This window comes from Labeo rohita, chromosome 4 (genome assembly GCF_022985175.1).
Source record: "Labeo rohita strain BAU-BD-2019 chromosome 4, IGBB_LRoh.1.0, whole genome shotgun sequence".
In the NCBI taxonomy this organism is placed as follows: domain Eukaryota; kingdom Metazoa; phylum Chordata; class Actinopteri; order Cypriniformes; family Cyprinidae; genus Labeo; species Labeo rohita.
In genome coordinates, this window is record NC_066872.1 from 28,216,526 (window position 1) to 28,240,721 (window position 24,196).

General features: G+C 38.6%; 1 protein-coding gene across 13 annotated transcripts in view; it reads right to left on the reverse strand.

Moving 5' to 3' along the window:
• The window catches only part of nav3 (neuron navigator 3), a 374,692-nt gene that overhangs the window by 152,693 nt on the left and 197,803 nt on the right, over nt 1–24,196 (reverse strand). The window contains exon 1 of one of the 13 annotated variants that reach the window (XM_051107140.1): nt 23,352–23,433. The exons of the other annotated variants lie outside the window; for them this stretch is intronic. The gene's annotated coding sequence lies outside the window, so the exon portion shown is untranslated. Of the gene's footprint in view, nt 1–23,351; nt 23,434–24,196 lie in introns of those variants that run through there. 13 annotated transcript variants of the gene reach the window in all.

Consider the following 24,196-nt stretch of genomic DNA (forward strand, 5'->3'; position numbering starts at 1 on the left):
AAATTAAAAAAAATAAAAGTATAGAGAAAAAATTCAGACAATATTGAGCTGCTCAGCATGTGTGTCTGGATTTTCACTACACCAAATGTCTTTGTGCACAAGCCTACTAAACACATCTGTCCTTCATGAAGAGCACGGCATGTCTTGGCGCTTTAGTAAACGTGAACCTGACCCGTATTTGAACGAGGACGCAGGACAATGAAAGAAGCTGAATGAAAGAATGACAGTGAGCGACAGAAAATGAGGCAGTGCAGCTCAACTGTCCTTAACCTCACTGCGCCGACACGCTGCATCACCATGGAAACAAAAGAGCCTTTAAAAATACATGTGAACACAAGAAAACTATGCCTTGAAAAAATGAAAGAGATGAAGGACTTAGAGCTCAGCTTTATTACTTCACTGCCTTCTGCTTTCTAAATATCATCTATAAAAACAGTTGATCAAACCTTTACTAAGAACTAAGAAATGTGAGAAGCAAACAAGAAAACAACTGGCACCTATTATAAGGGTGCAGCCACATTGACTAATCTTTGTAGGCAATCCAGCCATTTCAATAGGAATCCAAATGACTGGGAATTTTTTAGAATGGAAAATATTTCCCCACAAAGATTTCACATCAGGTTCAGCTGGTAATGTGCCAGAAAGCTGTTTGGCTTGAAAGTGACATGCATCACTACACTATTGACATTAGGCAATGGGTTTTCTGCCTGCATATTTGTGCTGAAATTTCACACATAGAATGAGTCTTGGATCTAGCATTGGATGCGGATTGGTCACCACAGCATAACTTAGGGCTGCACAATTAATCGAATGCAACTGTCACATGCATTTTTTCAGTAAAGCCCGCTGTGTAATCAGTAGTAAATCTCCAACAGGTGCTTTCAGATGGAGCAGCATTTAGTACGTAATTCACTAAAAAGCTATACTATATCGCGTTCATTATCGCAAACAATGTAATCACGCGATTATGAAATCGAAAGAAATCATTTGCAATAATGACAGCTGTTTGCGTAGCTTGTCAGTGAACTACGGCTCTGTGTAGAAATGCTTTTTTACAGTTGCTTTAGAGTTCAGTATTTCTATTTAAAACATTTCACATTTAATTCAATGTGTAGCTACAACGTTTCTCTTTAATTATTTCTAAATTTTACAACTAATTTCTGCATAAAAATAGTTTCAAAGTAATAATTTCTCACATTCATCTACACCTATTTTTTAAGCTTATAATTTTACCAAAAAAACTGTACACACTGTACAAAAATTGTTTTGCTAAAACTTGTATATTTGAGCTCCAAAGCTGTAAAAATCATTTTTTCAGTTGCTTTAGAATTTAGTCTTTGCACTTAAAAATTTCACATTTTATTCAATGTTACTAGATGTTTCTTTGTAAGTATTTTTAAATTTTACTAAGCAATAATTTTTTCACATTTATGTACTTTTATATTTTGAAGCTTTTAATTTTACAAAAGCACTTACTGTACAATAATTGTTGTTAAAACTTGTTTTTTGTTTAAAAAAAACAGTTTACAGCTGCTTTAGAGTTCAGTCTTTCTAAAGTTCACATTTAATTCAATGTGTTACTAGATGTTTCTTTGCAATTATTACATAATTTTACTAACAACTTTTCAAAATAAATTTTTTTCTCAAGTTATAATTTTTACAAGCACATACTGTAGAATAATTGTTCTGTTAAAATATATTTAAGCTGCAAAGTTTTAAAAATCATTTTTACAGTTGCTTTAGAGTTCAGTCTTTCTACTTGACAACTTCACATTTAATTTAGTGTGGTAATAGATGTTTTTTGTAATTATTTCTAAATTTTACTAACAATTAATGTGTAAAAACTACCAATTATGTAAACAAATTTTGTTTAAAGCTTATAATTTTACAAAAGGCACATACTGTACAATAATTGTTCTAGTAAAACTTGTATATTTGAGATGCAAAACTATAAATCTATTTGACAGTTGCTTTAGAGTTACGTTAGAGTTATGCTGTTAAGTGTAATGGCGATCAAATTGTAAAATTGGAAATAACACAGACAACTGAAATCATATAGCTTGAAATTTTGAGATTCTTAAGTTTGTAAACCGGCCCCGTTTACATTGTAAATGTTTCACTGTAATCCAGATCAAGTGAAATTACTTGTTTGAACCATTAATTGAGAATCCAGAATATTCTTTTCATCCACTCAACTCAAAACACTAAACTGCCTCATCATAACAGTTTGTATACAATAAAAATAAACCATAAACGTCTTTATTTACTATAGAAGTCTAGTGTGTTATTCAGGGCACTAGGCCAGCATGTGTACTCTCCCATCTAACAGAAAAAATAGGAAAGAGCAATAGGAGGGAAGGGGTTTGTCTGGTAAGCTGATGAGAGAATCAGGTGGTGAGTCGTCTGGTGACATAATATGATATAAAAGCCGTCTCATCCCAGACTGCTTTCTCCCTTTCTCTCTCTCTCACTCCGATATGACTGGAAACGTGAGCCACTGCGACAATCGATTTTCCAGCTAGCCCTTCCTGCATTTTTTTTCTCCCTTTCTTTGCAAAGAAAAAGGAGCAAAGCGTGTTTTTGATTTAGCATCTCAATATGCAGCGGCAGGGCACGAGCTATAGAGGGAGAGATCGCCTTTCCATTCCTATTAAGTTCTCACATAGCGGCAGGCACTGACGCAGCAGGCGAGCGGCCCGTGTGATTTCGTATGATTACTTCATTACCAATTTGCTCCGGATGCACCAGTAAACATCCTAGTGATATAGTGGCACAGGCTAATAGTCAGTAAATGTCTGTTTGATATGAATGAAGCAGGAATGATGGAGCGATGCGGCGGCATCGCTGTTGTGGCAAATCTGACTGCACGTCTATCTAATCCAAATAGCCGTGGAAAGTGACGGTCACTCGCAATTTAAAAAGTGGGTCTTCACTGGAGTCATCAAGCAAAGGCTCTTGAGAAATACATTTATCAGTTCTGATAGAAGCCTAAGGAGAACGAGTGTATGTGAGAGAGACAGAGAAAGAAACAGTGAAAAGGAGATGCAGGCGGTGCCTGTGTTGTTAAGACGTGTCTGTCTGGAAGCAGTGGCCAATCGCCATGAAATCCCACATGCTCATACAGGACAAGACATTTGAAATGTTTAAAAAATGCTGTTTAGAACATTTTAAATGTTGCCTTTTCTTGGGGTTATTGGATTAAAAATCCAATGCACTAAATTTCATTGAAGTTTAAATATTCGGCCGAAACAGCAAAAATATTAGGATTTAATTAGAGCTTCTTATGATATTTTGTACTGTGTTAGTAAGCTTCATTGTGGATGCACTTCATGGACTTCACGGTGACCAAAAATTATGCTAGAGTAGCAATATGTAAAATGTGTAAAACATTTTAGCTGAATTTTATGCTAAATAAATATGTTAAAAATTTATGGTGAGAAAGTTTGTTGCAAACATTTTTAATATGACTGGTTTTATTTATCACATGGCACTCTGAAAAGCATAATGTTTATTTAACTAAATCTAAAATTTCAGTTTAAGTTTTGGTATCATTTGGTGGCCTTAACTACTATGTACTTACATCAAAAATAAGTACAATGTACTTGTGATCATATTGTATTGCAAAACGCATTTGTTGCTATTGAGGTGGGATATGTACGGAAGCCCGTTTCCGCCACTGAATACAATTTGTTAAAAAGGTTACTGCGACTTACCTCACAATTCTTACCTCAGAAAACTTTTTTTTCTCAGGATTTCTTCATACAAACAGAATTGTGAGATATAAACTCAATCACAAGTCATAATCATGAGAAAAAAGTCAGAATTGTGAAATACAAAGTCAGTTTATATCTTGCAGTTTTGACTTTATTTCTTGTAATTTGTTTATATCCCACAATTCTGACTTAATAACTCACAATTGTGCATTTATATCTCACAGTTCTGAGAAAAAAAGCCAGAATTGGGAGTTTATATGACACAATTCTAAGAAAAAAAGTCAGATGTAAACATGAAATAGGAAGAAAAAAGTCAGAATTGTGAAATAAAAAGCTGCAATTACCATTTTAATTTTTTATTCAGCGGGCTTCTATAGATACGGGTAAGGTTAAGTTTTAAGGGATGGGTCAACAGTTTAACTGTAAATGTAATTACAGAAATTAGTTACAGATGTAGTTACATGCAGGTATTTAAATATAAGTACAATGTAAGAACATGTATGTACACAATAAGTATCAAATGTAATTTAAATGTGAGCACAAAGTAGTTAAGGCCACCTAATATACAGTGGGACCAAGGTTAAATAAAAACAAAAACAAACACAAAAAACTAGTGTTTTTGTAAAAAGCAATTTGGAGCATCACTACTAATAAACTTGTGTTTTCCTGCATAGTCAGACTTATTTTTCGCATGGCAGATGATAAAACAGGTTAAAAAAAAAAGTCCCACTGAAGAAGTGAAATCTAGACCAGACTATCATTGAGGCTACTTGGAACAGTAAGCAACCACCTAGCAACCACTTAGAACACCCTAGCAACCACAAAACAACTTACTAAAAATCATTTACAACCACAACAACACCCATAGAAACCATCCATAGTAGTGTAGCAACGTTAAACAAACAAAATGGTAGGGAATTTTGTTTGTTTGTCCTTTTCTTTTTTTTTTTTACTCTCTTTCTTTCTTTTCTCACGCTTTTCCCTCTTTTTTCCCCCCTTTGGGTCATGTAGCGCTTTCAGGCAGCTCCGTTGGAGGTTTTTCTAACATATGTATTTTGGTCGCTTTAAACTCATTCATCAGCCTCTATCCCTGGCCTCTTTGAACGCAAATCGGCAAATAAAAGAAACTTTTTAAGAGCGTGATGATTTTCTGAGAGAGAGAAACCACTAATTACCACAAAACCAAAAACGTTCATCTCTGGCGATGTAAACTGGCACAGACTTAAAAATAAAAAAAACACCAAACAACACGCATTGACGGTGGCTCTGTGAAAATCTGCTCTCTGGCCCAACTCATGAGTCATACTGACCGATAAAAATGCAGTCCTGGGGAATGCTTTGTAAATGATACAGCCTGCTCAGAAAAGGCCTTTAAATCTGCTGCCTGTAACTCAAACCCGACTGCTGGTTTCTGTGGTTCATGTCGGTAATTCTTCCCAATGGGCAGAAAAGTGATATTTTGCTGCCGTAGGGGGAATGCCCTTGTCACCACAAACCCATCTTACCCCTGAAACGCTCACATACGCACTCACACACGGCCTAGAGCTGAGAAAACGGCCTCTTTCATAATATCTGTCTCTTTCAGATCACACACAGGCAAAGCGTTCAGTCATTCCCATCTACATGCTGGCGCACCTGATAAAAGTTCTCTCACAGGAACTTGATCCCTCGCACTTCACAGATTCCAGAAGCTCCAGCACCTGCTGTATTGTTTCACATGTGCCCTGAATGCAGAAGTAGAGCCGCGTCAAACACGCGCGTTTGAGGAGAGCTGGGAAACTCTCCATGAAAATCAGCACAAGCATTAGGCATGATGTTCTCTGTGATCATGTGTGTATAAAAACAAGAACAAAACGCCATGAACATAATATGGCTATCAGATTCTATTCAGGACATGGCCTGTGGTGCTAGGAGAACCCATAAATTAAAGTGAATCACTTTAGTTATGGGTTCTACTTCCAATGAGGACCAAAAAATGGTTTTAACCTCTTTAACTAAAGAGTTCACTTACAAAATGAAAAATCTCCAATAATTTACTCACCCCTATGCCATTCAAGACGTTCATTTCTTTCTTCAGTCGGAAAGAAATCACTGTTTTTGAAGAAAACATTCCAGGATTTTTCTCCATCTAGCGGACTTCAATGGAGATCAACGGGTTGAAGGTCCAAATTGCAGTTTCTGCACGATCCCAGCTAAAGAATAACGGTCTTATCGTCTGTGGAACTTCGGTTCAAAAAGGTGGGGTAGGGCGAAAAACTCCATTCCATTTTCTCCTCAAATTCCAAAATTGTCTAACTTTGGCGTTTTGCCTTTTTTTGTTAGGGCGTTTGACTTTTTTTGCACGTTCGATTTGTAAACACTGGGTGTACTTCACGTGCGACCTATGTAATGTGAAGTCAAGCTAGTGCAAGATGAGCATTTGTGGTTATAAAGCACAATTTTGTTTTTTTTTTTTTTTGTCCAATCATTTCACTAGATATGACACTTACAGTATTCCTCGCTGGGATCTTGTAGAGCCCTTTAAACCTGCATTAAAACTGCAGTTTGGACCTTCAACCTGCTGATCCCCATTGAAGTCCACTATATGGAGAAAAATCCTGGAACCTTTTCCTCAAAAACCTAATTTTTTTTCGATTGAAGAAAGAAAGACATGAACATCTTGGGTGACAAGGGGGTGAGTAAATTATCAAGACATTTTTATTTGTGATGACATCAGGAACCCTCTAAAGAACCATGTAACCAACGATATATGTGACCCTGGACTACAAAACCAGTCATAAGGGTAAATAAATAAGCTTTCCATTGATGTATGGTTTGTTAGGATAGGGCAATATTTGACCGAGATATAACTATTTGAATATCTTGAATTTGAGGGTGTCAAAAATCTTTAACCTTTAAAGTTCTTAGAAATACTACTAATCAAAAATTAAGTTATGAACAGTTTAACCTGAGGTGCTAATTTGGTTCTCATTTTCCTTTACCTTTCTGCAAATTAAGACTTAAAAACTGTTTAAAATTCACATGAGAAAAACTAGTTTATTTAATTATGAAATGCTTTAGATAAAAACTGCAAGTACTCCTCATAATGTTCATATCAGCAATAAAACTGACACAAAACTTTGTGTGTCTTTATGGAGCTCTGCTAAATATCCCCAGTGCCTTCAAGGCAGTAATAATCTCCCGTCTCTTTTCCACATGGCCGCAGATTCCCACACCCCCCACACATGCTCCGTGAGGTCAGATGAGCATGGCAGGTATGCAGCCTTGGGCTGGGCTCTCATTGTAAATATTGGCCTTATCTCTTCTATGTTTGACTTCTGCATCCATTCATCTCCCTTACCGTCACTGGCTAAATACCTGCCCACTTGGTGAGCTGTACAAGCATCTCACAGGCTAAAAATGGTCCATGCAGGCAGATACCTGTTAAACATTCACTTGAAGTCTCTCTTCGGACAGGTTAAGTCAGAAGATCTAAGAGCTCATATCATGAACATCCACATGATTTATCAGCAGTTGTGGACAGTGAGGGGTCAACCACCATGTCTGTGCCCCCACATGCATATGATTTAAGATAGGACCACCAGCTAAGCTCTGCTCTAACTTTATGTTTTCATCTCCATTAGAACTTCATTTATCTCCATTCCATCCTCAACAACCTTCCACACAAGGGATTTTCAAACTTTTTGGTGGAGACCTCCAAAACAAATTATTCCCTCATAAAAGACTGGCTTTTACTGAAACAAATTAACACCATCCTGGAAGATCACTAAAGCTCTGCGCAACACAACTGCGAATGAATAAATGACTGCATGGCCAAATGATTAAAAAGGACAAATGAGCACTTTGCTATCTGTTTCTTTAATATGCTGGGGAGGCCTGATGAGAAAGTGTTTTGTGATTTGTGTCAGCTGGTGTCTGTATGAGGGGATGTAGCTCACTGGGTGAAGAATGCAACGAAAAACAAATGTCACTGAATGAGCATGTGAAGACAATTAAACCACACACTCAGGGAGGGTCTGCAATGAATGGAGACACCAGAGTGAAGTCAGAAGATATTAACATGGACAGGATATCAGTCTCCAGCTGAGGAAATGACATTAGACCACAACTGCTCCGATATATCAGGTTCATTTCCGCGACTAAAGAGCTTAACGCAGAGTTTAATTAGTGTAACAGGTCAAGATTTGTATCGAAACACAACAACATGGACACGTTCGGTATTAAGACACAATCTCCATTGATGGCAATTGCATCTCTTATCAGTCACCTTGAGTCTTAAACAGTATAACCAATCTAAGACTGTGCTCTCTGTTTTCTTAAGCAATGATAGAGCAGGTTATCTCATTGCAGCAGCCTTGACTAATCGAATCCAGGGGAGCAGATACAATCAGTTCAGTGTGTCACTAGATTAGTAGGGCTTTACGCATGTGGTCGCTACAGTAACGGAGGAGTGGGCTTCCTTCCTGATGGGCACACAACATCAGTGCTGTGCATCAAGAGATAAAAGAGAGAGAAAGAGCCTTGAATTTGTTTATCAGGAGGAAATGAGTGAGTCGGAGTTGATGGGGATTTGCTCCTGATGAGCCGTGCATCAGGTGTTCCTCAGAGAGAACCGAGATCTATTAATAAGATGCATGTGGAAGGATGTTTGATTGAGCCTTGTTGTTGTTTCTCTGACTGTCTTTTTTGGTCCTTTCCTATTTCCCATTTTATCTCATTGCAGAAGGATGTAAACACACAAAGGCTATACATTCGTCAAGTCAAGAAAAAGAAAAAGAAAAACATTATGCATTGTGGGATACAGTATCCATTTTAGGGGGAAATTCCTCATGTGATTTACTGACAATGCACACATTAAACATAGACGCAGCCAGATCATTACCATAATGACCAGCACAATCTACCATGAGCAGCGCAAATTACCGCCTGCTTTAAGACATGTTTTTTTGAGCATTAAATAATGGCGCAAATACAAGTAATTTGACATGCACAAACCTTAGTAAAACATGTTGTGTGATTAATTTTAATACTCTCCTCTAATAAATTTTGCGTCTAAAGGGAAACTCCTACAAATGCATATTCAATAAGGTCAGGCGCAAAAATAACTATGTCCACACCTTTTTAGCGCTAATTCATCACTGCGCATCTTTAGTAAATCCTGACAGTACTATTTTAACGCCAAAAAAGGTTTGCGCTGGTGAACAACAATGGAGAAGTTCATATTCTTAAAAATGAGATACTAGTAATACGTTACTGTCATGAATCTTAGCAATCAAAGTGTCTCAAACAGAGAAAACGCTGTTACACCAAAACGTTCTCAAGCACCACCAGTTGTCCATTTTAAGAAGAACGCCTGGCATTTTTTCAGCTGGCTGAAAATGCTTTGGTGGACACGTTAATTGAATATTTATAGTTAGGTGTACGGCCTATTAGTATTTTTCGCATTTATGCTATGTATTGAAGCCAAATATGAGAAACGAGTCCAGAATATATTATTTGCGTTTCTTGACATGTAATTTACGTAGTTGTCCATATCCAGTCTAGATGGTGGATCAGCATCTAGAGATGACCCCTACAGGCCTGAATGTCAGCGGAGACAATGTCAACTAGATGAGCCCTAAAGATAGGTCCCCTTTCGAAGACCTTGTCACCTAGACGGTTACTGGTACAAGAACACAGGAACCAGACAAGTCCTCTGCACAATCTGACTTTGTTGCAGCCTAGGATTAAATTGCTGGTTCGTCTGGCAGGAGGACAACGGAACATTACTTCGATGCACCATTTCCCTGTTAATACTAGAAAGCTGCTTTGACATGTTAGTGAATGGTGACTTGACTTGTAATTCACAGGCAGGGATTATGTTAATTGTAAATGAGCGTGCACTTGCGCTCTATTTACGAATTATCTGAATTATTTAACATACACGTTAAATTATCAAATCTGATGTTTACGAACCATTTGTGAATCCGGAAGAGAGTTTACGCAAGTTTTATGAACAAGGCCCTCCGTACATAAGATATACGGCAAAATAGCACAGTTTGTGTTGAATACAAGCAAAAGCACAAACGTCAGGGCATGTCAAAACATCTGAAGGAACCCAAAATCACCCAAGACCCCAGAAGGTTAAACCAGTAGTATGCTATTCCGGACATAAACATGCACAAGCAGAATGCACAAGCTCTGGTGCCTTAGCTGCAAAGTCATCCTGCCTGCTGATCCAAGTCGAGCAAGCGAGCGAGTCAGTGGGCCATGTTCCACTCAGGTAGATAGGCAGCAAGTTCATGGCTCACTAACACGCTTCGAACTTTCGAACCCGCATTGCCTCAGAATGTAGAAGAACAGCCTGAGGAAAATGTTTCCAGAAAGAATCCTCCCGGATACAGAAAGATCTTCTCTCTTCTAAGCTTTGCCGTTCACATGACCTCAGCCAGCTCCCTCAGCTGACCCCAAACTAACTATCCTTCCTCCCACTCCTCTTCCTCCTTCTGTGCCTCTCAGGAACACAACAGTATTGGGAAACTCAAAGAAACAGCTAAAGAGAAGAAAAAACTAAACTATAGAGAAATCCCTGCTCTACTGTATAATGCATTCTATCTCCAAATCCAAGAATATTTTCACATCGTTTTAACAAAGCTTTGAGAAACACTGCATACAGGTGGTAGATCAGAGGAGAAATTACCAGTACTACATACTTGAAAGAATAACATTCAGCAGTTTAAAGTTTCCATCACACTCTCACTTTTCATGTTTCTGGCTGATTTCCAGCAAGTGGAAACCTCTTACACAACACGAGAAACATGAAAGCGAAAACATCAGCGGTCACGGGAGTCAATGCTGCCCCCATCATAAACAAAAGCTCAGGGAAAACAATAATCTGGATCTGGTCCAAACAGGTGCTGATCGTTTCCTCCCATCAGCAGTGACTGATCTGAAGGAAAGCACTTTTATGGCCTTATGGTTATGGTTTCATTATGTCTTTTAAGGCTTTTTTAATCGGCTTCCAGCTTATCGCTGACTATCTAGAGTGATGGAGATAAATAGAGATGCTCTTTTGTATCAGTTCCAGCTGAGGTGAAGAATAAGACTTCAAACACAAAAGTTCCACATGGGTTTTTGACAAAGGTTGACAGTTGACAGGTATTGATGGCTTTTTTGTAGAGCCTTAAAAGAGTACAGGTGGCTTTAAAAAAGCCTCTCTGGAACATATCTTGAGGGGGAGGTGTATACTCTCAATTGGCATGAAATGTACATATATCTTTTAGGTGTAGCTAGTTGGAGTCCAAGTCAGTCCAGGTGGTTGATCAGTAAGCTGGTATACCCGGTTTCAACCTAGTACACCAACTTGATAAAGTTGAGCTAGTAGACCAATTTGGACCAGCAACATACTACCTATGGCTATGTTCACACTTGACATCTTTTTTGACAAGAAAAAGCTGACAACGGCGCTTTTTTAGTAAAAAAAAAAATCAGTTTTGCAGTGTTGCAGCCGAGGGCGTCTTTTGTTGCTATAACAACAGCTGCAATCGTATGAATCTCGAGAAAAGAGGAAGCTCGCTCTTGCACTGGTGTTTTATTTTTTATTTTTTAGCATTTTTGCCCTGTACTTGATAGGGCAGTATTTAGACAGAAAGCGAAGTGGGAGAGAGAGAGAGAGAGAGAGAGAGAGAGAGAGAGAGAGAGAGAGAGGGACGGGATCGGGAAGGATCTGCGAGCCGAGACTGGAAAAAGGGACGCCTGAAGTGCAGCGGCGTTCATGTTAACTTCAAAAACTGACGCGCGGCTCCGATAGCCTTGTGGGCAGCGCGTCGGTTTTGGAAGTTAACAGGGAGAAGAATGTCGGTTAACAACAATAAAATAAAAGTCTATCAACCGGCACCATCTCCACTTTTTCTTGTTGTTCTTGTTATGGAAACGTCAGTTTTGGCTACTTGCTTGTCATTGGTTAGCTGTCAAAAAGGCGCTTGACGTAGGGCGTTTCTTTCAGAAAAGTTGAACTTTTTTCAACTTGAAAAGACGCTCTGAGCTGCAGAAAAAGACGCCGGCGGTGGCGTTTAAAAAAGCGCTCATGACTTTTTTGAAAAGACGGTTTACTCCATAGGATTATAATGTAAAACAGACGCTGGCAGTCTGAAAAAAGACACTTGAAAAAGTGTGAACATAGCCTATCTTGTTCAAAAAACATCTGGCCCACCTTATGCAGGTATGACCTGGTTTTCCAGTAAGTGTTGTGTTCCAGCATTCCAACAAACAAAATATGACATGGTTATACATGGTAACAATGTCTTTTTTAAGAGGGCCCACATACCAAAAACTGATAAGCACATACATATGCAGGCCTGGAGACACTAGCGCTGTTTTATCTTTCAGGCAATATATTATGCTCTCTTAAAAAGACAAGAAAAGACTGGAAGACTGTTGTCTGGAAGCTGTGGGAAGATGAAGGTGGCATCAAAGTATCTCTCCCACAGTGTCAGATCACACAGCGCTCCGGATGACCCTGCCGTCTATCTGTAAGTGTACACCGGCAGATACCACTGAGAGAGACGAGAACACAAGATCACTCTGACACTCGACTGAAACAGCAGTTTGTATTTCATCAAAGCTGACACGGAGACTTTGAAGTCAAATTTCATAAAAGCATAACACATACATTGCAGTTTATGTGCGACCTGCTCTCTGGGAATGTGTCTTCGGTTGTTTTTTTACAAGCTGTACGGGCCAATCGAGTTGAGCCAGTAGCAACAGGAACCATCTTCAGTTATCATGATACGAAACACTGTACTCCAACGCTAATTCAAGAAAACAAACCTTCCTCACATTTGGATTCTGTGTTTCCTTTGAGACTTTGTGGAGATTCATGATTTCCTGTGAGACAGTGGGTTGTGGGAATGAGGACAGAGAAAGCATGGATGCAATCACAGCAGTTTTAAAGAAGAGTTTGCTAATAACTCCCCTACCCTCTCTCACACTCTCTCTGCCAGAAGATATTGCATAACTACCATCAAACCAGTTCTCGACATGGGAATGTCAACGACATTACCAAGGAAGTGCTTGTTTCACGCCAGCTGCATGAGCCTGTGGCTTTATCTATGATAGTGTATATAGGCCTATGTGTATTTGTCCAACTGTGAGCAATAGGATCAAAGCTTTCTATCTTATCATCAGCGACCTGAATGGACGATAATGACTAAGCAGAACCTGTGCGGCCCATCTGGATGTACCCTTCTCTGCAGGACTGCGACATCCATGCACCTTTTTCGACTCATTAAGGCAGCAATCTGCACCGTTTCACACTCCCTGTTAGGCTTCAAGGTGGCACTTTCAAAATATTGTGTCTAAAAATGCCAGATCAACTTTCACAATTCCACCCAGGGGTTTCGAAAATTGCAGACCTGCCAAAAGACCAACAGCTGGAGATTAGAAGGGATGTCAGCAAATAAATCTGCGAGGCAGAAGAGGCCGAAAAATAAAACAGTACACTGCTGCACAGCATACTTATTATCCAGGGCACTAACAACTCGTAATAAACACAATAGTAGCTCTAACAAGCTGTACTACGCTCTTAGACTCCAAGCTCACAAAGTTCTTCATGACCACAGATTAGATTTTACTTTCACAAGGAAGAAATGACTTTCCACAGACAATTTGGCAAAGGAGCTGGTCTAAAACAAGCGAACCTGGCATTTGCATCTTGACCTTGGAAAGAGAACAGACAGTGTGAACATCATTACTACACTCTCTCTCTATCACCTCCCTAATTAATAAATTCATGTGAAAAGCACAATTGATATTTGTAGCCTTGGGCAATCAGTGTATCATGGCTGGAGATCATAGATGGGGTACTTGGGGCTACAAGAGTAATTAACCACAAACTTTGAAAATATCTACTCTGGCTAAAGGGTCAGTATTGTGTGTGGGATGCTTGTAAGAAACTACTTTCCACAATGCTCTCAAATTCCAAGAATCCAGTGGAAACACTGTTCCACAAAACCTATTAACCCCTATGACCTAGCGGAGTGGTTTTCAATGTCAGGACACAGTACAGTTCAGGGCAGGGTTAACAAGGAGGTGATGACTACAATTGTAGGCACACCTTCTCAAGGAGGGGATAGAGTCATCAGCCATAATTTTGACCAAGACAGCTATGGTTTCTGGGCCCCCTAAACATCATATTGCCTTAGGCCGGGCCTTCTCTCGCCGGGCCCTTGGAATCATCCTAACCTATCCCTCCGTTATGGTGCCCCAGCCCATACAGTATAGGCAGTCCACTGCATACATTTCTAGAGATTTAATTACAGATTTAAAGGACAAAAATGGCTCTCCAACTGTCTCAGGAGGAAGTTGAGACGGTCTATGAATAACCAGACTTAGGTCATGACATTATGTTGACCTGCACCCAAACTCTCAGGGAAAAAAATCAGTTTTTGAATCTTTGGATTGGCTTCTTCTTTTCAACTCTACAGAACAGGAGTAAGACAAAAAGCTAGAGAATGTCTCTCTCTTACTTTCTGCTTCTTATTTCTCTCTCACACACATTAAGAGTTCCCACCTGAGGGGCCCTGCGCTCAGAGACTGTCCAAATAGGGCAGACATGTATCCGTGAGCCTGTGGAAATGCTGCCAAGCACAACAGTATAAAGTTTCAGCAGTCACCCTTGAGAAGGCGTCCACTTTTTCTTGAACCAAACCACCAGCAGCAACCTACATGACCCCGCTTCACTGTTTAACCAACACCCCTCGGTAGGTCACTTTAAAGATGTTCTCTCCCTGATGTTAGTACGAGAATGAATCTAAAGATGTATCTACATCGGTGTGTGTAGATTATGCCCTGTCACTCTTCTCCAGACAGGAAGGGCGATGTTTGGAGTGAAAGCAGCGGTTGCAAAGGCAGACGATGTCTCTGAATCATGGCCTGTATCGTCAACGTTTGCTCACAGAGGATCCCGCTGGGCCAGCATGAGGCCAAGGCCTTCACCTGACTTGCTCCTGTCCTCTTGCAGCTGTGTAAATACAGACTACGACACATTCGCTTGAATGCACATGGTACCGAGCGCTGCTCCGTTGGAAGCCCACATCAAAAAAACAGGTGGATTTTATAATAGTGTCTGCATGCAAGACATTAAGCCATTGTTGGAGTTGGTTTATGCACATATAAATAGATTTGTTGACCTTCTTAAGACAGTCACGCATACATACGCAGATGCAAAAGCCTGTGATGCTGGTTTCACAAATTTGACGAACTACTTAGCCACTGATTAGTTTTTGTGTTTTAGCCAGGTGCAGCTATTACATTTATATTCTCATAGTTATGAGCTTGAAATGTGGGAAATACGCAGGGCTTCCTCCTGCATCTGACCTTTTTGTGTACAATCAGCCTTGGCTTTATTCGAAGTCTTAAAGCCCCTTCTAAGGGAAGCAGACCACCCCTGAGTTTTACTACACCAAACGCTTAGAAAATCCAGACATTAGGCCTGGGCCAGGCAGCCCGTATGAAAGATCAAATCAAAAACATCCGACACAAATGCTACTTTTTTTCTCCAAGGAAGCCCAACACGGTTGTTAAATGATTCATCATGGACCGCTGTAGAGAAAAAACTTCAGAGACCTGCCTCAGTCATAGATAAACCAACGTCAATCAGAAGGTGACCTTTATAAAGACGCCGGTTAACTGCTGAAAACCTGGACTGCTTTGGAATGGACCTTAAATGGTCATGTCATATAATCTATAGGCTCAAAGCCTGAAGAGGAGGAGGTTTACATTCCAAGCCATAAAGCTGTGAAAAAAGAGTCTCCACTGACCAAGAGTAAGATGTTGAATCTAAAGAGCAAAACCCTGAAACATATGTACACATCAATTACTTGCAACCTCTGGGAGAGTACTTGTGCAATTTTCAGTGGAGACAAATAGAGCCAAGGCCAAACTCTTCTTTATGAACGGATGCCAGCTGTATAAGAGAGACGAACATAACTCTTCATGTCACTGACCATCAACAAGTACAACAAACAGTTGAACAAATTTCCTAAATTATAGTCTTTACAGTAGTGGGAATGGAAGTCCTGTTGGAGCTATCAGCAGGGGATCGTGTTGGAGAGACCACAAATGCAATTCTAGCCTAAAGCTGCCCGATAGATTCACCAGCCTCTGTTCCGCATAGGGTAAGCGGTGTACCCCTTAGCGCAGATGCGGTCCAATCCAAACATTCCTTAAGGAGCTGTCTGCCAGGGTTAAGATGTTTGGTCTCTCTCTATACCATCATCTGACTTCTTAAGGTCTCAAAAGAAGGCTTAGCTGTTGGCGGATGCCTACCCCTGTCCTGGGTTCAATGGGTTCTCTGATCACTATTACAGGGTGCTGCTGAGTCCCATCAAAGCCAGACCTCTATACTGTAGATCACGCAATGGCTAACCACAATAATAACCTTTCCTTTTTGTCCTCAATCAAGAGCATCACGTAAACCAAAGCCCAATCTGCTCTCCATTTCCTATGAGCAAGAGGAGATGAAAGATCAGGTGCATGTGGCATTCATGCTGCCTTCTTGGCCAGACGTAAAAAAGTCCAGCTTTTGGCAAGCACACCTCTTCTTTCATCCCACCCAGACTCCTTCACTAGACCCCCTGTCTCATTTTAATCCGTTCCTTTCAGGGTGCAACGGAAAGCTTATGGGCTCAATATCTATTCATGCAAGCCATCTGAATACAGTCAGTGAGTTCACGGTGTTCGTCACCCTGTGGTGTTGACTAAGTCGGAACGAAGTAGGCCTAAAACGGAGGTGGGTCCATTTCCCAAGCTCGTTTGCATTACCTACAGCTATCATAAAAGAGAGGCACTTTCTGGGCGGATTGTAAAATCAGTTAGTAAGATGGTGGTGGGCACGATACAACGTTGACTTTACTGCTCAAAGGGTACCTGCCAGCAAAGAGGCAGGATCCGAAGTAGAGTGCATCCAGAGTGGGTCTGGAGAAAAGAGTAAACAACTGGCCTATTAAAGCGTAACTGCTTTCAGCCCGCAGCCAAGTGCTACTTCAGAGTATAAACCTGAGAAAACAAGCTCAGACCCACAAACACACTCACAACATGCACATAAACAATGAAGGATCAGGGCAAGCCTGGCACGCTTGTAGTTCTTCAGTCTGCCAGGCAAAATTTTGAAAAACTGAGTACCCACAGTAAAATACTGTGCAAAAACAATGCTCCTCGGGTCCAAGTTTTAATGTTTGCCATCATACTCCTTTTCCATTTATGTGGGAGCAATTTGATTGGACCACCAGGAATACACATCCAACTTGTTGACTAGTCACTAGACCTGCATAAAATCAAATGGAATTCGTGCAAATCTTTGTGGAATTGGAACAAAATTCCATGTTTGTTTATGTAATATTTTTGCTAATCTGATCAGAGTGCATTCAGCAGTTTAAACTTCAATGATTTTTTTTGTTTTTTTTTTTAACCACATCTATTACGGAATTACATGAACAGACATGAATCTTTCTTTTAAAAATAATGCAGGGCTTAAATATAAAGATTTTTTTTATTTATTTCTGCTCACCAAAAGGTAGTTCCACCTACCCTACTTTGATTTATTTTTTAAAGCAATGCACTTTACATTTGCTAGGAATATCCATGTCTCATTAAACGCTAACCTTTTTTAAAGAAGTTTCTGTTCTTTGTTACGAAAAGAAAAATTACAACAAGCTGCAAATTATACAGCTATAATGTAAATCACAGTTTGCATGGTATAAAAAAAGGATGAACTTTTCATTGGCGCTGTAGCAAAGGCGTGCAACGCTCACACTGTTTCTTACAGTTACTGTTGAGCCCTATAAAGTCATGTAAAAATAGAGACCTTGAACCACTAATTTACCCAAAGGTCACCTTTTTGTCACGATGGTGCAAAAAATATCTTTCTCTTCATTTCCCCATATCCCTCCCTCTCTTCACCCAATCTTTCTTTCTCACATTTGTAACGCTGCACTCCAGCATCCTGTTTTTATGCAACTCTCAGCAAAACAGGCTTAGGCCCCTAAGGCAGCAAGTGCAAAAATCATCTTTTCTCCAGAATATAAGAGGTGTCACATGCTGCCACACCTATGAACAATTTAACAGAAAAGCAAAAATTGTTGGCAAGTAGTTTCAAGGCTGTTGCGGTTTTGAAGTACACACACAGATACATAACACAGCAGGAGCCGGCGCTTTCTCAATACGGTCCTCTTTAGCCTGTAGCGATGTAACTTAGCCATCCTTCGTATGACTAATAGCTCCTGTCAACCTGGGAAAATGAATATCAGAGCACGCCTTGGCTACACGCACCAGCGGAACGGCCCACTTGGAGACTCTATGCCAGCGCTATGGGTGTGTGTCTGGCATATGTGTGTGTATATACGAGATCAAAGGACACAAAGCATGGCACACTCCCACCCTATACAATGTGCTTCTAATCTAACGCTGCCCCTTAAAACTCTGTATCTTAATTAAACTGGATTTACTCCAGATTATTGCAATATTGGCTCACTTAGACTACATAGAAAGGAGAGCTGTGATCCATGACAGCCAACCAGGCCTCTTCATCCGCCTAGCTACTCATCCCATTTACTTTCTTCCCTTACCCAGTCCAATTTGTCCTTTTCTTCTTTCTCTCATCTTCTCCTTTATGAAGCTACAATAAAGCGTGAGTGAGAGAGAGAGGAAACAGGCAGATGTGGGACGATTAAAGCTTTAAAAATCTGCAGTAGGTGCTTCCATCTGCTTCCAATGCAGTAAGTCTTTCTCATGCACATCTTCTTTGAAGGTGAGCAGGGGTGTGAGCCAAACGCACATTACCACTTCAGTACGCAGTGCCAGTTCAACTGAACTAGCTTTGCTGAAAAGACCAGCATAGTGTGTTGTGTTTTAGATGCTAGTGTACTGGTGTACCCATTAGGCTTCTTGAAGGAATTCTGAAAAAAAAATTCATGTTGTTCCAAACCTGTATTGTAAGTGTTAAGGGTGCAGTATGAATATTGACAGCTAGTGGTTGAAACGGGTACTGCAGTCCAAATTCAAAATATTGTTTATCCCGCACCCTCCTCCTCAGACGCAATACTCATGTAAGTTTTCAGGCAACATGTAACATGACACTGGACTGTAAGTTGATGAGTTTATTTATCCTCGTTTTAACAGGCCTCTGGTCTGATACTGATGCTTTTTAGGGCAGGTAGAATTTGTGATCTCTAACCCTGGCTTTCATGGCTGCGATATGTTTTTTTCTACTCTCTGGCAACCCAGGGTGTCGAAATACTATTGGTTACACTGGCAGTGGGTGGAATCACACAGACCAAAACAGAAACAGGCATTCCGACAGGAAATGCAAATTTTTTAAGTTTCTGAGAAACAAGTATGTGAACTTAGAATCTTTCCTAAAAATCTGTGAATGTATTATGGTGTTTTTATGCTTTGGTACAGTCCAAGGATTACATACAGCACCTTTAATTAAAACTAAAACTACTAGAAATAGTTTTCAGTAAATGATATAAAGCTGAAATCAAATAAAATATTTGATGCAAAACTTAAACCTGATCATAAATCTAAAAATAATAATAAAAAGGAAAAAAGAAATAAGTTTAAGTTTAAGCCAGTCATAGGTTTTTGAACAGTATGATTTATAATTTTTTTTCTTCTGCTCATCAAGGCTGCATTTATTTGATCCAAAGTACAGCAAAAACAGTAAAATTTTCAAATATTTTTACTATTTAAAAGAAGCATTTTCTATTTGAATATATTTTAAAATGTAATTTATTCCTGTGATTTCAAATCTGTATTTTCAGCATCATTATGCCAGTCTTACTCCAGTACTCCAGTGTCACATGATCCTTCAGAAATCATTCTAATATGCTGATTTGCTGCTCAAGAAGCAATTATTATTATTATTATTATTATTATTATTATTCATATAAATATTTAAAACAGTTTTTAAATATTTAAATGTTTTTCAGGATTCTTTGGGGAATAAAAAGATCCAAAGATCAGCATTTATCTGAAATAAAAAGCTTCTGTAACATTATACACTACACCATTTAAAGGCTTGGGGTCAGTACAGTTTATTATTGGGGGGGAACAAATTATAGAAATTAACACTTTTATTTAGCAAGGATGCTTTAAATTAATCAGAAGTGATGATAATTTTAGATAAATGTTGTCTATTCATCAAGGAAACTTGAAAAAATTCTTCTCAACTGTTTTTAACACAATAATAATAAAGGATTTTGAGCAACAAATCAGAATATCAGAATGATTTCTGAAGGATCATGTGACTGGAGTAATGATGTTAAAAATTCAGCTTTGAAATCACAGGAATAAATTACATTTTAAAATATATTCAAATAGAAAACAGTTCTTTTAAATAGTAAAATTATTTCAAAATTTGACTGTTTTTGCTGTACTTTGGATCAAATAATTGCAGGCTTGGTGAGCAGAAGGGACTTCTTTAAAAAACATTAAAAAAAATCACTGGTAGTGTACACACAAATAAAGAAACTTTTTCCAGAAGCTGCCAGATAAATGGACAGAAGGCAATATACACCAAAATAGTCTAAGCTAAACAGAATGTAAGTTTAAAACACTTTGAACATAATATTGTACAGTTATGACGTAAATGCTACAGTACCATAGTCACAAACCAACATACCTCCCACACAGCTACAGGGATAACAGCAGCGGAAGAAAAGAGACAGTGAGCCTGCGATTGACTCGAGTCACAATCTGCATTGATGAGTGTGTTATCACATGGCTTCACTGAGACACAATGGACCTCTGTGCCACTCTGTCATAACCGCCGTAATGGACTGTTCACTCAAGGATAACCTCCACTTCTTGAGAGAATATTTGTTTGCACATTTTTTGGATATTCAAGGCCTATCAAACATCAACCACTGCGTTAATGGCTGACCTAAAAACCATGCATGAACCATTTGGAGGACAACAGTTCCCTCTTTCTATATATATATATATATAGACTCAGTACCGAGAAGTTTAGAAGCATTATGCTATTAAGAAGATTACACCATAATTATGAGATTAGGAGGTTCTGTTATTCGTCAAGGAAACACAGAGAGGAGTTTGTGCGGTGAGAGAGAGAAAGAAAGACAAAGTATGTGGTAAAAGCCAGACCCCGGCATGTCTGGTCACCCTGGTCTTGACCCGAACAGTTTTGTTGTCCGCAAGGTTGCACTTCAGCTTTAAACACCATTAATGAGGAGCTTAACACCTTTCCCAAATAATATTAACACCCTTTGAATGATGGGAAATATTTAACCTCTGGTCCACAGGGATATGAGGATCAATTTTCAGGAATGATTAAGGATTGAACTTTGAGCTAATAGTGACTTTGAGGATTTGTACCTCACATTTCAAAACAGAATTGCTAAAATTAAAGATAAAAACACTGTGCTGAGCAAATAAATCTGAAATATCTCTTAAAATTAAATTGCTTATCTGAGCTAATTTGTTTCTGCTGGCACAGCTTTTTTATTTTACTGCAAGTTGGCTGGTGTGACAGGACACACACACACAACAAGTTCAGAGTCTATGTACTTCACAGTTCATTTGTTGCGGTCATCTGGGAAAACACAGATTAAATCATTTAACCAAATGCAGTGCTGGGGTAAACAACTGCAAATGTCATTGAAACTTTAAAACTTTATCACAAGAAAATTATCACCTCAAAGTGTTTCAGTGGCCGTAAGTACGTTTTAAAATGTAAATAACTCTCTTGGCAGTTTCACAGTAAGATTTTTCTCAATTCTGACTTTTTTCTTAGAATTGCATGACTTACAAGATATACATTCACAATTTTGACTTTTTCTGACAATTGTGAGTTTACATCTCCCAAATCTGATTTTTATAAACTCACAATATACATTCAGAAATGAACTTAGTTTACATCTCCCAAATGATTTTTATGAACTCGCTATTCTGAGAAATACAGTCGCAATTCTGAGAAAAAGTCGGAACTGCGAGATATAAACTCACAATTCTGACTTTTTTCTCAGAGTTTACATCTTACAATTCTGACTTTATAACATACAATTGTGAGTTATTACGCCAGAATTGTCAGATGTAAATTCACAATTCTGAGAACATTATCAGTCTTTCTTTTCCCCTCAGAATTGGATTTATAACTTGCAATTGTGAGTTTATATATCAAATTCTGAGAACAAAAAAGTCAGAATTGCGACATAAACTTGCAATCTTGAGAAAAAGGTCAGAATTATGAGTTCTTATCTTGCAAATAAGACAATTGTGAGACAGAAAATAAGACAATTGTGAGTTTTTATCTCACAATTCTAACTTTATTTCTCGCAATTAGAAATTTATATTATGCAATTTTGAGAAAAAGTTTATATATGAGTTTATATCCCGCAATTCTGATATTATAACACACAATTGGGACTTAAGTCAGAATTGTCAGATATAAACTCTTGATAACTTTCTTTATAAAGACTTTATAACTCGCAATTGCAAGTTTATATCTCAAATTCTGAGGTAAAAAAGCCAAAATTGCGAGAAAAAAGTCAGAACTGTGAGATATAAACTTGCAATTTTCAGAAAAAGGTCAGAATAACGAGTTTTTATATTGCAGTTGCAAGATACAAACTCGTATTTGCGTGAAAAAAAAGGAGAATTGTGAGTTGTTATCTTGCAATTCTAACTTTATTTCTCACAATTAGGAGTTTATATTACGCCATTTTGAGAAAAAAGTCAGAACTGAGAGTTTATATCTTGCAATTCTGACTTTATAACACACAACTGGGACTTAAGTCAGAATTGTCAGACATAAACTCTTTATAACTTTCTTTATAAAGACTTTATAACTCGCAGTTGCAAGTTTATATCTCAAATTCGGAGGCAAAAAAGCCAAAATTGCGAGAAAAAAAGTGAGAATTGTGAGATATAAACTTGAAATTTTGAGAAAAAGGTAAGAATAATGAGTTTTTATCTCGCAAATGCAAGATACAAACTCGCATTTGCGAGAAAATAAGAGAATTGTGAGTTTTTATCTCCCAATTCTAACTTTATTTCTTGCAATTAGGAGTTTATATTACGCAATTTTGAGAAAAAAGTCAGAACTGTGAGTTTACATCTTGCAATTCTGACTTTATAACACACAACTACGAGAATTGGAGTTTATATCTCAGATTCTGAGAAAAAAAATTCAGAATTGTGAGAAAAAGGTCAGAATTGTGAGATATAAACTCACAATTGCAGAATACAAACTCGCATTTGTGAGAAAATAAGAGAGAATTGTGAGTTTTTATTTATACTTCTTGCAATTAGGAGTTTATATTACGCAATTTTGAGAAAAAAAGTCAACAGTGAGTTTATATCTTGCAATTCTGACTTTATACCTCGCAATTGCGAGTGTATATCACACAATTTTTACTTCATAACTAGCAATTGTGAGTTTATACCTCATAATTTTATGAAAAACATCAGAATTGTGAGCTTATCATCTCTAACATGCTGATTTGAGGCTTGAGAAACATTTGTTGTGTAAAACAATGTAAAAGTCTGTCTCCAATTTAATGCATCCTTGCTGAATTAAAAAGTATAAATAGTATAAAAGCATTTATTCAATAATACATCAAAAAATAAAATCTTACCGACCCCAAACGGTAATGCATTACAGATTCAAACAGACTGCAAGATGGTTTCTGGAATCTTGTAATATTTAAAGACGCATGTGACATCTTTGAAAAGAAAAGCAGTTAAACAGTAGCCAGCGAAAGTGTCCATTAACCTCTAAACATTCACGCATGTCAGTGCACAAACACTCCACTGAAACTCTTTGGACTTTTGCCCATGGGGCAGGAAATCCCATGATTCTGTAGCAGATCACAATGTAATCACACAGTCTGACTCATAGAGGGGCTGACTAACTGAACTCTCTCTGTTTACCTCTCCTCTCTTCTAGAGATGAGTCAAATACTCATTTTAGTAGCTTCAAGTCACCCTAGTGAACTTTGTGTTGTGAACACAACCCTAAACTAGCTAGATCAACTAGTCCAGTAGTTGTTCAGACAACCAAATAAATAATCGATCATAAAAAATATGCTTTTGTGCACATCCCTCCTCTCCTTTCCTGGTGCGTATTAACGGCATGCTGGGATGTCCGCTCTGTCCCAGTCCCTGCTGATTGCTAATGAACCCCATGCTTTGGTTTCACAGATGTTCCTCCTTTGTGCCGAGCCAAGAGAAAGAGTATGTGTGTGTGTGTATGTGTGACCTCTGTGTGCGGCACTGGGCTCGTGGCGTGTATCAGAGCCAGTTATACAGACAGTGCCAGGTGTGTGCACTGCCTCCATCCCTCTATCAGCACAACATCAGTGAGAGAGAAAGAGTGAGAGAGAGAAAGAGAGAAAGAGCACAAACTGTGAGAATAAGTAAAGGAGAGCAGAGGTCTGGAATGAAGTGAATGCTCCAGGAAAATGAGAGAAGTTTATGTAACAAAT